This window comes from Cupressus sempervirens, chromosome 10 (genome assembly GCF_028749045.1).
Source record: "Cupressus sempervirens isolate cs-2001-9-10 chromosome 10, ASM2874904v1, whole genome shotgun sequence".
NCBI lineage: Eukaryota > Viridiplantae > Streptophyta > Pinopsida > Cupressales > Cupressaceae > Cupressus > Cupressus sempervirens.
Genome location: NC_143127.1, coordinates 632,600,715 through 632,618,356, shown reverse-complemented (window position 1 = coordinate 632,618,356; position 17,642 = coordinate 632,600,715).

Sequence of the window (17,642 nt, the reverse complement as noted above, 5' to 3'; positions counted from 1 at the left end):
CGAAAGTGGCTGAAGTTAACCGGCTGGATAGGAGTGTTCTTGCTTATTCTATTGGCAAGTGGGACACTCCCTGACATACTGAAGTACCTCTGCTTTGAGCCCTTTCCATGTGAATCGCTCTCTAATCTGTCGGTATGTCTTGTAGAAACCAGGATGTCCTGCCATAGGTGAATCATGAAAAGATTTCAAAACCACCCTCCTCACTACTGATCCTGGGACCAAAAATTTTCGTCCTTTGTAAATGATAAGCTCATTCACAAGGGTGTATCTGCTATCCAGAATAGTCCCATCTATGAATCCAGCTGCCCAAGTGTCCTTTGCATACTCTGCAAGGATCAAGTGTCTCCAATCCTCCGATATGTCTATCAATAAGCTCAAATGGGGCCTACATGATAAGGCATCAGAAACTACATTCTATGTCCCCTTAAAATATGTAATGTCAAAGTCATAGGACTATAACTTGCTCACCCACTTTTTCTGCCTATCATTGAGATCTCGCTGCCCCAAAAAATGTCTTAGGCTATTATGGTCGGTTTTGATACAAAATTTGATACCTACCAAATATTTCCTGAATTTGGCCAAAGCATGCATAATGGATAACATCTCCTTATCATATATGCTGAAGCTCTGCTCTGGCCCTCTCAATTTCCTACTCTCATAAGCAATAGGGTGCTTCTCCTACATAAGCACCACTCCAATGCCCTCTTCGGAAGCATCACAATGTAGCTCAAAAGGTTTTCTGAATTCTTGTAATGCTAACACTAGACAAGAAGTCATCAACCCCTTAAATTTCTCAAAACATTCCTGTGCCTCAAGAGTCCACAAGAAAGCTCCCTTTCTCATCAAATCTGTCAAGGGTGCCGCATGCCTGGAATATCCATACACAAACCTCCTGTAGAAACCACATAGTCCTAGAAATCCCCTCAACTGTGTAAGGTTCAACGGTGAAGGCAACTTCACAATGGCACAAATCTTTTTAGGATCCATACACATTCCCTCTGCACTGATGATGTGACCCAAGTATAACAACTCTGTCATGCCCAAATCACACTTTGACTCCTTTGTATACAAGGATTCTCTGTCCAATATAGCTAGCACCATGTCCAGGTGAACCAAGTGCTCCTCCCAAGATCTACTATATACCAAGATATCATCAAAGAAGACAAGTACAAATCTCCTCAACTAAGGATGGAAAACCCTATTCATTGTTGCCTGAAAAGTAGCAGGTGCGTTAGTTAGCCCAAATGGCATAACTACAAACTCAAAATGGCCACAATGACATCTAAAGGCTATCTTCTCGATGTCCTGCTCTCTAACTCTGATCTGGTGATAACCTGATCTCAAATCTATCTTTGAGAAGAAGCAAGCTCCATGAAGCTCATCTATCAACTCATCGATCCTGGGAATGGGGTATCTATTTTTAATCGTCTTCTTATTAAGCACTCTGTAATCAATGCACATCCTCAATGTCCCATCCGTCTTCTTTACTAACACCACTGAAGAAGCAAAAGGAGACTTACTTGGTCTAATGTGGCCCATAGCAAGTAACTCCTTTATGGTTTTCTCAATTTCATCCTTCAACCTCTTCGGATGCCTGTAAGGTGTAATCATGATGGGCTTAGCCCCCTCCTCTAACTCAATGATGTGCTCAATACCTTTGTCTGGTGGTCTACCTGGTGGAATGTCACTGAACACCTTAGAGTGTTTAACTCTAAGCTCCTAAATATCAGGAGGATACTCAATCTTATGTTGTCCCTCCTGTGATGCATCAACATGCACTCTGCTGCCCACTCTACCTGATCATGTCAAATCAATCTAGCCATTCTACGAAAAGAGACCATCCTAAGATCACTGTCCCTGATTGCCTTAAGAATATGTGTCTTCCCATTCACTTTAAACCTCATCTCCATCTCCTTGAGGTTAAGAGTGAACTCACCAATATCATGCAACCAACTCATCCCAAGAACTATATCTGTAACTCCCATAGGTACAACATAAAAATCTGCCTTAAAGTCATAATTATTAACTTTCAATGGGAGTCCAGTGATCCTATGATCACATTTGAGGACATAGCCATCCACTACCCTCACTCTAATTCCCCCAAACTCCTCTATTTGTATTCCACACTTCTCCACCATCCTAGCATCAATGAAATTATGAGTGGCACTTGTATCAACCAAGGTTATGACTCACTGTCCAGCAAGTACTCCTCTCATCCAGAATGACCCTTCTTGCTTAATACTAGTGAGACGAGCTTCCCTAAGTTGCCCATCTCCTTCCCCATCCTTGGACTCCATTTTAGACAAGTTTTCAGCCTTGTCTTCCTCTTTTTCACCATCTATTTCCTCTATATTAGACTGCTGATCTGAATTATCTAATTTTGATTCCTCATAGTATGCCCACATAACTCTGTTAGCTTTTCCCTTTGGCCTAAGAGGACAACCATCATAGGGTCCCTTATAGTAGAAACATAATTTTTTCTTCCTCAAATCATTTAATGTTTCCTTGTCAAAATGTGCTGGAGTTTTATCTTTAGAAGCATTTTAAAAATCAGTCCTCTCTGGTTTTTAATAAAATAGTTTGTTATCCTTACTAGAAGATGCTCCTTTGGACTGAAATTTGTTTGTTGGGATTGCATGTTCCATACTTCTTGCCTTTTTCATCACTTCCTGTAAAGAAATAGGATCAAATGCCTTTATCCAACCTCTCAGTGATTCGGATAGCCCCTCAATGAAAAGAACTATCAATCTATGCTCTGAAATGTTTGGCACCATGACTGCCAACCGCTAAAATTCACCAATGAAATACTCCAAGTTGCCTATTTGTTTCATCTGTGCTAAGTCCCAAAAGTAAATCTCTGGATCTTTCTTGTCAAATCTTTCAACCAACCTATCCATGAAGTCCTGGTATTCTGTCACTTGGTTATGCTGAAGTGTTACCATACCATGGTACCACCAATCATGTGCTATTCCCTCCAAATGCAAGGTGGCATATTTGATAGCTTCAATCTCTGTCATTGGCCTCAGTGCCAAAAATGTGTCAAGCTCATGAATCCAAGCTTGAGCTGTCATCTTACCACTCCCATCAAATGTAGGCATAGTAAGCTTGCCTGTAGCCCTCTTCAACTCACTATTTTGACCTCTAGGCCTCCTATCTTATTTGAATGACTTGTACTACTCTCTCCTCTAATTTACAAAGTGTTCAAAGGTCATCCTCTCCCGAACCTGCAGAGCTAATAATTCCCATTCATCATTTGTAGCCATGAGTGCATCTTCAAATATGGGGTCTCCTGTCGCCTCCTCTACTGGAGCTTCTTCTAGCTCCTTCAAAAAAAATGTAGGGCGTGTAGGCCTATTAGCTATTCTAGAATGGGTCCGTTGTGGTCTCTGATTACCTCTAGCACTCCTGTTATCTCCCTATTCTCCTGGCTCCCCATTTTGTCTAACAGGTGGGTTCATCCTTTCTACCATAGTAGTGAGTGCCTGTAATGCCTGTGCCATCTGTTGTTGCCCTGTAACCATAGCATAGTAGAATTCTCTGGTATCCTGATCATCATTATTCCTCCTATTTCTAGGTGGACTACCATCATGCCTCTCTTCCATATTTCCTATTTCTTGTAACTATTCTCTTTCAGTTAGAGCTCTCCTATGAGTATGGTACCTGTGTGGTCCAATTTTTAGTGGTTGCATATGACTCCCCAAACCCTCAAGATGGCAAGAATGAGGCTCTGATACCAATGTAAGAACCCCAAATAGGCTCTACACTGATCGCTATTTGTTTCCCTGGGTGTAATGATTGTTTTTGGTTTGTTTTTGAATGTTTTAAGCTATTTTTGGGTTTTTGAGTTGATGAAAAGAAAAGAAAAATATTGAAAACTAATCTTACCTAAAATTATAACTCAAATCTGATTATAATGCTAATCAAATTGATTTATTTAGATGGCTCCTAATGTATGTACAATACTTATTGTTGGAAGAATACATTAAAAACATCATCATTAATACTTGAAAAAACTTGATTTTTGTCTCCAATACACAACCACGATGCTGGTTGCTTCCTCCTTGGGCAACGCCTATCAAAAACCACAATATTAAATCTCTAATTTTTAATTCACTGTAGCACTATACTATTCACAACACTGTAGCACACTATTCACGGCGGCACTGTAGCATGTTATTGTTTGTGGTACTGTAGTGCACTATTCACGGTACTGTAGTGCATTGTTCACAACACTATAGCTGCTGTTATAACCCCTTCCAACCTATAAATAGATTCATCCAATTCTTTCCTACTAAAACACAATATTGAATCTAGAATGAAGTCAACTCATAGGCAAAATTCAAGTGATATTTCACACCCTCAAATTGCATCAACTCTGAAGATACTACGTTCTCCACAGTCTGAATTCTTCTAAAACTTGTAGAAACTCTTGTTGCCACAACTTCAAGAAATTTCACAAGGAAAAGTTTTTAAGCAATTCTCATAACCTGCTCTTGAAGGAAGACAAGGTTTGTTTATAAGGACTCCTCAACTCCAGAATGAGTCTCCACGCTCAATGTGGGATAAAAGATATAATAATAACATAAAAAATGTTATTACATTAAAACTTAGAAAATCCCTTTTAATTTTTCCATAAGCTTGGACCCACAATTAATTGAAACAATGGCCCCTTTTATGATATCATGACCCTCACTTAAGTTATATATTATAACTTAACAATATAGGCTCAAAACCAATAATGTTTATTTTAACTAAATAAACATTAAAATCTCAATTATTACTCAACAGTTTTGAATGTCATTTGGACTGGGAGCTAACATGATAGAACTGCATATGATCATACCCCTTTTCTAAAAATAGCAAGGGTCTATCTTTATAACTCCAAAACTACTAAAAATAGCCTGACCAAGCCAAACTCAAAGCAAAAATCATCATAAACAAACTCTGGCAACCTAGAAGAGTACTCTGCTCTAGTCCTTGGAGGATCTCCACACCAAGGTGACCCTCTATCCAATCTTATTAGCCTACGAGGGTCTCTGATAGGCTAATCACTAGCTAAAGTGATGTCTCTAGCTAGAAGGGGACATCACACCTACAATCTGAACTGTCTTCTTTTTTCCGATCCAATCTTTGAGGATATACATTTCCTGATAAGAAGGTCATCATGTCATCTATGCAACTCCTTAGATTCTCATCTCTCACTTCTTTTTGTTCTATCAACACCAAGGCAACTTCTTCATCTAATTTGTGGGATGAGATCATTTTCTTGCAAAGTCACTTCCCTCTTACCAACCTGGTGATCTAGATGTCTACATCATACTCCATTACCTTAGTGATCCAACCTAGTATTTTCTCATTAATATCTTTCCTCAATAAGAAATATTTAACACTTGTATGAGGGACCAATAAGTGGATCTTATTGTGGGATAGAAGATGTCTAAATTTCTTCAAATATGTTATGACTGCAAGAGCTTGCTTCTCCACATAGCTATATTTTTCCTCATACTCTTTCAACCCTTTGCTAAAGAAAGCAATAAGTTGTTCTTCATTCTTATCATTCAGTTGAGTCAAAACAACATAAATACTTGACTTACCTCCTAAGGTGTAAATATTGAAATCCTTATCAAAATTTAGATTGATGAGACTAGGGGCTAAGACTATAGCTGCTTTGATCTCTTCAAAACTTGCTTTCCCTTACTTGGTCCATGAAAAAACCATATTATTTCTAGGCATAGTTGTAAGAGGTTTCACCATGGTAGCTAAATTAGGAATAAATCTCATCACAAAATTTATTCTACCAAGAAAAATTTGTAGACCTTTCTTATGACTACGAAGGGAGAGAGCAAGTATTTCCTTTGTTCTCTCTAGATCAATGGCCAAACCCTCCTTAGATACAATGTGTCCTAACAATTTCCCTTGATTAGTGGCAAAAACACACTTACTTGGATTCAAAGATACTCCATACTCTCCACATCTTATAGATACTTGTCTAAGATGGCCAAAATGATCGGCTACATTCTTTGAATACACTATGATATCATCAAGGTAGACCAACAGAAACCTTTTAATCATGTTCTTGAATGCCACCTCCATTGGGTTTTGAAATGTGGCACCTTCATTTGTTAGTCCAAAAGGCATTTTATTATAGCCATAGGTGCCTCATTTGGTGGTCAAATTAGTCTTATATATGTCATCCTCCTTGACTAACACTTGGTTATAACTTGAGAATCCATCCAAGAAAGAGAATCTCTGTGAACCACTAACCTTAGACAATATTTATTCCATGGAAGGGAGATGGTGATGATCCTTTTAGAAATCTTGGTTAAGATCCCTAAAGTCTACACATAGTCTGATTTCTCCACTCTTCTTCCTAATAGGGACACGGTTAACTACCCAAGAGGAATGCTTGATAGGGAAATTGGTATTGTCTTCAATCAATTTGGATAGCTCTTTTCTCATTAATGGCTCAATCTTGGGATTCACCATCCTCTGCTTTTTCCTAACATGTTTGACACTATCAACTAAGTCCATGGTATTCTAAAACAAACTTGGGTCAAAATCCTTGAAATCATCATATGTCCAAGAAAATACATCATTAAATTCTTGACATAGGTGAGCCAAACTTTTTTTGTTTAGTTTTAGAACATACCTTCCCCATGTTTAGCATCCTTCCATTAGTAGCTACAATTGGAAAATGATAATCTTTGTTTCTAGCAAGGTTCATACCTCTATCCCTTGCTTGGTCATTAGGATTGAAGACATTCTCTAAGGTAATGAGACCCTTAGGCAACCTATTGTAGCTAAGGTTGATGATTTGATCACCATACTGGTCATGCAATCTCAAGTGATTTCTATCTAAGAACTCTACTTCATTCTGCAAGAAACTTAGAGTTTGTGCATTAGATTCAAAGACCTACCAATTGATATTATTATCAAGGACAATAGGTCTAACCAAAACTTTAATGTTCTATTTCTTCTCATCTTCAAGGCTCATTGGTACATCATAAGATGCACCCACTACTACAAGTTTATCAACATGTCTATTTCCTTTTATAGGGATGCTTTGAATATTAATTGCATTGAAAATTTAAAGAAAATCCCATACTCTATGTTTATAAGACTTGAACAAACCATTCTTGGTGATATTTTGATTCCTCACCCAATTAACCACTAGCTTGCTATCTCCATATACACTTAAGACTTGAATTCCTCTTTTTTGAGTAAGTAGGAGAGCCTAAATTAATGCCTCAAATTCAACCACATTATTGGTACAACTAAATTGAAGCCTAAATGAGAAGTAGTACCTTTTTGGTGTAATATAAACCGACATCACAACAGCCTTTAATCCATTTTTATTCCTAGATCCATCAAAGTACATGTTCCATGTCCCACTGGTATCTTCTTTGATTTTTATTAGGTTAGAAATAAGAGCATCCTTTTATGATATATAATAAGTGCCAAGGACTATCTCCAAGGTTTCCAATATAGGATCAAACTAATATGCATTAGCCCATTCATCTATGAAGAAATTAGGTATCTTTGCTAGAGAAGTGGCAAGATCATTGCAGTGTCATTCTCATCTATCTCTCGGATGGTGTAGTTCATATTAATGAGATTAGGAGTGTAGGGCTCAATATGATGGAGGAATAATGGTTCTTGTTTGATTGAAGCTTTGGTTTGATACCTTGCTCTAAAAAAAAATGCATGACCAATCAGAGGATATGTAACCACCTATTTGGGCAGTAAAGTCCCTAGAAAGATAGATAGAAAAGTGTGGTTTGACCTCAACAATTAATATATCTTTTACTATAGTAAAAATAGGCCATGCATGTAGGGCTATTTTGACATTCCTAAGGATTCTCATAGTCTTGATAGTACTACCATCTAGCTATAATATATCCTTAACAATGGGCTCATATTTCATTCCTAGGATATCAACAACACTCTTAGGCATAACTGAACTACTAGCCCCTGAATCTATCATGAAATTGTGGACTAGTTTATCCCCTATAATTAAAGAGACATAGAAAGGAGGAGATCTAGTTTTCTTACTTGTTTCTCCTTCTTCACTTGGTTGCACCAAGCTTGTCACACTCTCCTCTCTAGGTAGTTGATCTCTGAGTTCAATGCTCTTCAAATCATACTACAATAGCCTCTTCTATGATGGTATGGTAGCCACAACATCCCACATAGAAATGTTCACATTGGTCTTCCTCATTTGATCTACCACACTAAAAGATGCATTAGATGCCTTAATAGAAACTTTAGGAGCTTCATGTGTACAAGGTTCAGATGGAACAATTTGAGGAACACTCACATATCTTCTATTATCATTTTACTTCTACTACTAAGAAGATTTAGTAGGTTAGTTAGCATTGTGTTGCTGATCCATTGCTTGTACATGAGGAACTACACTTGATGTTGAGACTTGACTAGGAGGAGGGGTAGCCTCTTCTACAACTCTTCTTTTGCCTCTAGTATTATATGCACATGAATCCTAGTTTACATTATAAGGCACTTCCACCTAATGGCTCATGAAGGAGAAACTGTGTTGTAGAGAAACATCAATAGGTTGATTAGTACTGTGTTTTTGATTAACTACTTGCTCTGGTATAGTTAATGCCAAGTAAGATTCTACCTTCTGACACACAATATCCATAGGAGTAGTTACACGAAGGGTAGGAATCTTGATCTTGAGCAAGATTTTTCTAAGGGATTAAAGCCCTATTTAGGTTGGTATTCATAGAATTGTTGGGGGGGGGGGGGGGTTATCAATAGGTCTATTCTAATTGTAACCCCCATTTAGGTTGGTATTCATAGCATGTTAACTATCAATAGGTCTATTCTAATTGTAAGGGGCATGACTTTGGTTTGGGGATCTACCATGAATGGGACTTGATACTAGAGTTGGGGAGGCTTATTATTTGATCTTGTTACCTCTTCATAGTCACCAACTCATTACCTATCTTCTACATTACTAAACTACAATCCTCCATCTTCCTTTCTTAATCTGGAAACCTCTTGTCTATATTTTGTATTAATGTTTGCATCATGGCCTCAATCCTAGAAACTCCATTAGAGGATGTGAAGGCTATTGGGATCATAGTAAGAGGTAGACTTGTAGAGGAAGTATGAATAGGGGCTACAATAGGTTGATGATTGGGCATGTCAGGGAAGAAATACATTGGGGGCATTGGGGCTAACTTCCCACCTTATATCAAGATATTTTCTATTCTTATGGCAACCTCATAAGCATTTGGTAGAGTATCTCCTACTATAGATTGTAGAGTGGTAGCAATATCACTATTAAAGGTAGCTTCACTATGGTAGATATTCTATCCCATGTCTTTTGAAATCTATAATTAAAATTAGTCATACATTCAGGAGGTGCCCTTTTGATAGTTGTTAGCTATTCTAAAAAGTGATAGGTGATCAATTTTATCCTCAAAATGCTTGCATAGTGCTGCTCCTAATCCATCACAATCAGCAATAGAATTATGAGGAAAGCCTTTATAACATTGTAGCACTTTACCCTTCAAGGATGAGGCTAGAATCCTAACTACTACATCATCTTTGGTGATGCCATGAATATTGAAGATGTTAGATACCTCTTGAATATTCTCAATAGGAGAAATGGAGTTTTCACCAGTAAACTTAGGTATACTATTGAGGACTAACATTGGAATATCATGTCTTTGAGCCAAGAGGAGAGGTCTTCCATCATTGAAGGTGGAAAATGCATGCACTCTAGCCATATAAATGAGTGGTCTATTGATATGAGTAGATGGTATTCTAGGTTGAGGTCTAACAATAGGAGGAGTGGAGATGGATCTTACATGGGTATGTGCTATTGCTGCACTCCTTACTAGTGATAAGGATACCCTATCCTTTCTTCTTTTATTATAAAAAGAAATCTCTTGGTATTGGAACTTACCTTTAGAAGATGACCTTATGTGTTTTTTTGGCATGAATCACAACAACTTTGGTCTAGAAACCAGATGTGCTCAAAGCTTTTAGTTGCCAAGTACTTTAAGAAAATAAGCCTCTCAAAGGCTTTGATACTGAAGGCAATACTATCTCCTTAGCATGTACATGAAATATTTCTTTGATGCTAGTGAACTTAGAATGTTTAATATAAGCTCCCACTGGGCATGCCAAAAACTGTTGTCACAAAAGTTTGCACCTTGGTCCAAAGTTTTTACCTAAGGACAACCTTGTGAAGCATGAAAACAACCTCCAAGTTGTGAGACTTGAACAATGAGGCTAAGTCTCTAGAGAAGGCCAACTTCCTTTGTTATTAGGATGTACCTAGACTACACTTGGAGAGAAAATGGGAAGGGGAATGCATAAAATAAAACTACCTAATCTATTCTAAGTAGGTGATGCACCAAGATAGAGTGTTTAGACCAATCTCTGTCCATACATGCACAATATAATTATCATGATAATCCAAATATAGACAGATTTAGAATTGCTTTAATCTAATAGCCACATACAAAATAGATAGCCAAATGAGTGACAAAAGGAAGAAGAGATTCACTTCTTATCATTCATAAGCCAAAAGAGATACAAAAATGTAGGTTATAGATATCCACAGTACATCGAAGAGAGGTAGATAAAGCTTGCACAATACATTAGTGGCTAAAGGAGATAATACAAGATATCATATAATTTAGAGGCAGAAAAGGAAATTTATAGTAGCATGCCAAAGAAATACCAAAGAAATAGAGAAGATATGACCCTGAGAAAGATTACAAAATTTTCTTTTATAGTGTAAGCATAACTTAGATAGCTTCCACTCTAAGATAAAATGCAACAACTGCATTCAAATTTGCAGAGAATAATTATTGCAAACTGGAAAAGATATGATCATAGTGCAAACCTAGATGCAAGAAGATCACTTATCCACCAAATAATTTTTGAGAGGATAGGAATGATGACCATTAATCTTTTGATTGAGTAGATGGATCAATAGGCAGTGATGGAGAGTTCTTTTGCATTTATTAGACCTGGGGAACAATGAAAGTGGTTGTAGGAGATCAAAAAGATTAGATCTATCATGAAAGAGTTGCTTCCTCTATCATAAAATTTCAAAATTAGATAAGAAACACATGTTAACCACATTCAACTATCACTCTGTACCTTTCCTACTACTTGGTTGTCAAGAACTCCTCTTTTTCTAGCTTGGTGGGTGAAGCTCCTTATATATTTTTGGTCAACACTAAAAATCATGATCCTATGAGTGTCAACTATGGTTAAAACCCTTCATGTCACCTTTTTTTCATAACCCTTGACTTCTATAATCTTATAATCACATATACCTTGTAGCATCAAGCCCATCCTTCATTCTCTTTATGATCCTTCAATAGCAACAAGACCTACAGTCTTAAGATAGAATGACAACATGATAACACCCTTGGCATAAGGTTGCAGTACCATTAGTCTCCCCTTGTGATGTCATGGGCATAACTAATTTTTCCTTCATGATCTTACAATTATAGTCCATCATAATGTCAGTAGCCATGGCAATACCCTTACAATCCTATGATCATAGCTTAACTATCTTTATCGTGACCTAGGGAGGCATCCTTTGTTGTACTTGTGACTTTACGATAGAGGAATATCATAATATCTAAACACCCAATGTCTATCTAAAATTGCTCTCCACTCTTTTCTTACCTTGCAATCCTACAACCCTAAGATCATATGATCATCGTTCCCCTTCATAGCATTGGCAACCTAGGAAGTCAACCCCATGATCCTATGATCGTTGACTTTTTGTGGTGTTGAAACACATGTCCCTTTGGCTTACAATCCTTTGAGATCTCCAATGTAATGACAACCCAATGCTATTCTAATGCTCTACCTCATGTCCTCGAAAGATGTCCTTGTAGCACCTACAATCTTATGACCATTTACTATCATAATATCGAGAAATAATTTTCTTTGACTTACAATCCTTTGACTATTTTTGATGCCACAAACACCTAACCAATCAACCAAAAAGAGCCTCATAGCATCTCATCACTTCTTGATTCACTTGATGATCCTTCAATACATGAGTTATCATAAGATCGAGACCATACCATTCTATCACAGCTCTTGGACTTGAAATATAACATGAAATTGAATCTTGCGACCATTGGGTGGGTTTAAATATTTTGAATTCAATCCTTGGCACGAGGGTACCTTTGGCTAATAGTTTCCATTGCACCAAAATATCAACTTGTCAATTCCTAATTCAATAAATAGTCTTATAGAACCATAGGAGGTGGTTAACCCATGTTGTGAATCTTGCGAGGGATATTGGCCCTTTTCCAAAAACTCCCCTCCTAGTGTTATTGGTTGTGGCCTATGAGATTCAAACTTGTGAACACTTGTTAGAAAGGCCAAGGTTGTCCTTGCACCAAAATATTGTCCTTGCACCAAAATATTGACATGTTAATGCCTAATACAACCAATTGTCTTATAGAACCACATGAGGTGATTAAGCTATTTCATAAATCCTATGAAGGATATTGGCCCACTGCCAATAGATCACTATATCATCTCTTTAGAAATTCTAGGATACTCCCCCATAAGAATATTATCAAAGTTCATTCTAACAATCTCACCCTTTGGCATTAATGACAATATAGATGAAAATAATCTAAGTTCCATAATACCAAGTACTCATTGTTGCAACTACTCACTATACTATAATTATATTATTTTCATATCCTCTTCATCAATAAAATTTGAATCTCACAAGACTTCCCCCTATTGGTATTAATCAACATGCTACTCCCCATTCATGTACCAATCTTTCCCCCAATGTACCATAAGATGTTTTTTATGTACAACTCTCCCCCATTGACATCAATGACAAAGACATCATTATGTCAATTTTTTTGCATAAGATCTTCACTAATCTCAAGTGTCCAAAGAAACTATTAAATACCAATTACCAAGAGACTCCCTCATAAAGAAAGTCCAGATAAAGAATAGTGCTCTACTACCACTAGATTGATGCAATCTTTGCATCAACTACTAAGAATTAGTAAGTGGCATAACCCCAAGCATACCTTTCAAGTACTCAAACATATCCTTAAGAAAAGGATTTGTAAATATATCTTCCATCTTATCCTTGTATTGATATACTCAAATATGATCTCCTTCTCTATAGCTTTCTTTCTCAAAATGTGATACTTAATAGATATGTGCTTTTCTTTTGAATGTACCACAAGAATCTTCGACATACTCACTATACTTGTGTCATCAAAATGTATGATAATAGGATTTGTAAACTCAATTCATATATCCTTAAACATTTTCTTCATCAACATGATCTGATTACAATTAGTTTTTGCTACTACATACTTTTCTTCTATTGTACTTTGTAAAAAAAATATAGTCTTATTTCTTGCTTAGCCAAGAAACCAATCTTCCTCCTAAGAAACATACCCCACCACTTGTACTCTTTCTATCATCCATACTTCTTGCCCAATCCACATTAGTGTATGCACATAAGGTAAAGCCATTTTATGTGTCAAACCATAACCCAAAATTAGATGAACCCTTCAAACATCTGAAAACTCTGTTTACTGCTACATAATATGTTTCTTTAGGACCAGCTTGAAATCTTTCCACAATGCTAATTGCATTAGCCATATTAGGTCTTATGTGTATAAATTATTGTAAACCTCTAGCCATAGTTGCACTTCTTGGGTTCACCAACAAGTGTCTCATCTTTTCTAGATAACTTGTGACTAGTTACCATAGGCATACCAATAGGTTTACAACTTTCCAAGCTAAATATTTTCAACAAATATTTCAAGTACTTAGTCTATGATAAGAAAATACAATCATTATTCTACATAATCTGAAATCCCAAGAAATATTTCATTTCACCAATAAATGCTTCACTTGCTTCTTCATCACCTCTAAAGATTATATCATCCACAAACACTTCCACAATTAGTAAACTATTTTCAATCTCTCCTTCAAATAAAAATTACTATTTACAGTACCTTTAGAAAATCCTAATTTTCCCAAATACTTATCCAATCTTGCATACCATTCTCTTTGTGAATTTTTCAATTCATACAATTCTTTCTTCAACTTACAACCCATATCTCCTTCTTTTGTCAAACAAAAACCTTGAGCCTTCTTAATGTAAACTTTTTCTTCAAATTCTCCATTAAAAAATGTTTCTCATAATCTATACCTTCTTACTGTGAGTAACCTTTACATACCAATCTTTCTTTGTTTCTCACAACCTCACCTTATCCATTCATCTTATTTTGAAAACCCCACTTAGTTCCAATAAATTTTTTGTCCTTAGGTATAGGAAGCAATTCTCATCTATTATCCTTTTCAACTTGATCTAATTCTTCTCTCATATCTTTAATCCAAAAATCATCTTTAATGGCTTCATCAACACTTTTAGGCTCTAATTGTGAAATCAAACATAATTCTTCTCTTTGCACCTTATTTATTGTCATCACTCCTTTTTCCTTTCTTCCAATAATCAGATCAATAGAGTGATTCTTTATTAGATTCTTATTAGGTGTCACTAGTTAAACTCTGACTTTAACTCTAGGTTCACTCCTTGGTTTTTGTCTCTATTCTTCAATTTGTGTGAGTCTCATAAAGTAACTCAACATTATCTTGGATAGCATTTGAGAAAAGAGGGGTAAAAATTTATTAAGATAGAAAGGAATACAAAAAGGAGAGCTCAACAAGGAGCTCGATCTTGAGCAACAAGATCATCAAATTCTTGCACCATCTCAAAGGACAGTTGCCTCCTATGCCTAATATTCCAACCCGGATCATGACTAGAAGCCCATTTGGCTAAACAATCAGCAGCTCTATTCCATTCACGAGGAATATGCGTGAACCTAATGAACTAAAAAGAGGTAGAGAAGAGAATAATCTGCTTAACAATAGTGGCCAGCTTCCAATTAACATCCTCAAGCTCCTGCAAAGAAAGCATGTTCACCACCACCTGGGAATCAGACTCACAGATAATCTTACTCCATCCCCGCAAGCAACACTATTCTATAGCATATAAAATAGCCTGAGCTTCCATGAGATTGTTAGTGTAATCACCCTTATGAACTAAGAAGAAAAATTTAACATCCCCAGAACTACAATGAGCCACTCCCCCAATACCAGCAAGGCCAGGATTCCCACGGGAAGAACCATCAGTGTTAATTTTCAGAACTCCATAGGGAGGAATCTTGGATAGCATTTGGATTAGTCTATTCATTATAATTATAACCAAGCATTCTTTCTTGAATTCAAAAATTCTCATCAACTTTAATATTTGTGATCTCAACAATAGACTTAGTTCTATGATTAAAACATATGTACGCTTTTCTTTTTAATGAATAACCAGGAAACATACCTCTATCACTCCTTAAATAAAACTTATCATTATCAACTTCTCTCTTAATGTAACACTTACTTCCAAAGATTTTGAAATAATTAACTACAGGCGCATGTAAAATCCAAAGCTCATAGGGGGTGTTATCGATATCTTATAAAATATGTATTCTATTCATGTTATATACTACTGTATTTACTGCTTCTCTTCAAAATATATTTGTTACATTATTCTTAAAAATCATAGCTCTCACTACCTCTATTATTGATATGTTTCTCCTCTTTTCTATACCATTATGCTCAAGTGTCTTAGGGGTTGAAAGTTGTCTTTTAATGCCATTTCCTTCATAAATAATATTAAACTCATTCAAAGTAAAGTCTCCACCTCTACTAGATCTCAAACATTTAATATTCAAGCTAGATTCATTTTCAAATCTACTCTTAAACACCTTAAACACCTTAAACTTCTCAAATACTTTAGATTTCTCTATAAGAAATGCTACCCACATCATCCTAGTAAGATCATCAACAAGAATCATGAAATAAAGTTTGTGTGCACTATCTCAAACTTCCATAATGTAGTAAACTTCTTGATAAGAAAAGAAATTTTCTTCTACTTTTATATAACATGCATAAAAAATTCCTTTCATGCCTATTAGCGGGTTTCAAAATTTTAGACAAATCTCTAACACCAAGCATAGTAGTGATCTTCACAAAGTTATAAAAGTTTATGTGACAAAACCTTCCATGCCATAATCAACTATCATCAACTTTAGCAACTAAACATCTCATCTAAACAAGATTCAACTGAAAAGTATTACTTCTCATTCTTGTACCAATACAAACCATCTTACCTTATTAATCATGTCTTCTTTATAAACTCTAATTGATATCCCTTGTCGACTAGCTATCCAACAGTCAAAATATTATGTTTCAGACCATTAACAAAATAAATATCATCAGTATTACTCTTCATATCAAGAGTAATAAATCCTATTCCTTTTATGTGATAATATGCATTATTTCCATCTCTAACAATTTATCCATCACAATTGTTGAATTCAATGAACTTGATCATATCTCTAGTCATATAATGAGGAAAGCCATTATCTATAATCCAATCAGATTTCTTATTTTCCATTTGTGACACTAAGGATCTTTCTTCTCTAACTTCTTTTTTTTTAGGACTTTCCTCCTTAATAGCAACAATTCCTATTTCATCACTCTCATCATCACTCTCACTCAATAATATTTCCACACCATCATCAAAATCCTCGTCATTTGAATGAAGACATTCTCTAGTCTTCCTAGGCATGGAGTTCCTTCTATACTTCTTTACTATTTTAGGGCACTTAGAAGCATAATGACCATATTCATTACAAGTCCAAAATTTAAAGATTTTCTTAACTTCAGGTTCTCTTCTCATAAGTACAGCAATTGCTTCTTCAATCTTCTTGTCTTCTTCTATTTTTCCTCTACTACTACTAGCATAATCTCCACTAGTACTTGCACTTCTTCTCAATGTAGGTCAAACAATTAATGCATTGAAAGTAGTATCAATTCTAGGAAGAGCTCCAGTTTGTCTCAAACTAATGTGAGCTAATTCCAATATTTCAAGAATAGTCTATCTTATAAAATTCTATATGCAAGGTATAACCTTTTCAATCATTTGTCTTGTCTATTTGTATGCTGGTGTCAATTTTTTCAAGATCTTCCATACAATTTCATCTTCATCCTTCTTTCCATTACAAGCCTTAGTTCCTGTGATAACTTTTTATATTATACCAAAATAACTTCTTACAGATTCATCTTCCATCATTTTAGCTTCTTTAAATAAATATATCCAATTTTGAAATCTAACCTTTCTAGCATTCTTCTCACCTTCAAAATTATATTCCAAAGCTTTCCAAATTTTGTGTGTTGAATTTAAAGATTTTACCTGACTATATGCATTTTTAGGAAGAGTTGTCAAAAGTGCTTCTCTAAAAAGCATGTTACACATAAATATATCTCTTTGTCCTTCAATACAATCTTTAAGATTATATTCTTCAATCACTTCCTTCTCTTTCTTAGTGATCAACCAATATGTTGGATCCATGGATAGAAAATGTATCTTTATCTTCTCCTTCCAAGTATCATAGTTAACTCCATCACACTTTAAATCTCCTTTCTAAAATGATTTGCCATAGATCTCGTTGAGTTGTTAATATTTTTCTTCAATGACTTGATGCCTTGATACCAATTGTAGAAGGTAAAGTCCACTAAGATAATGAAGG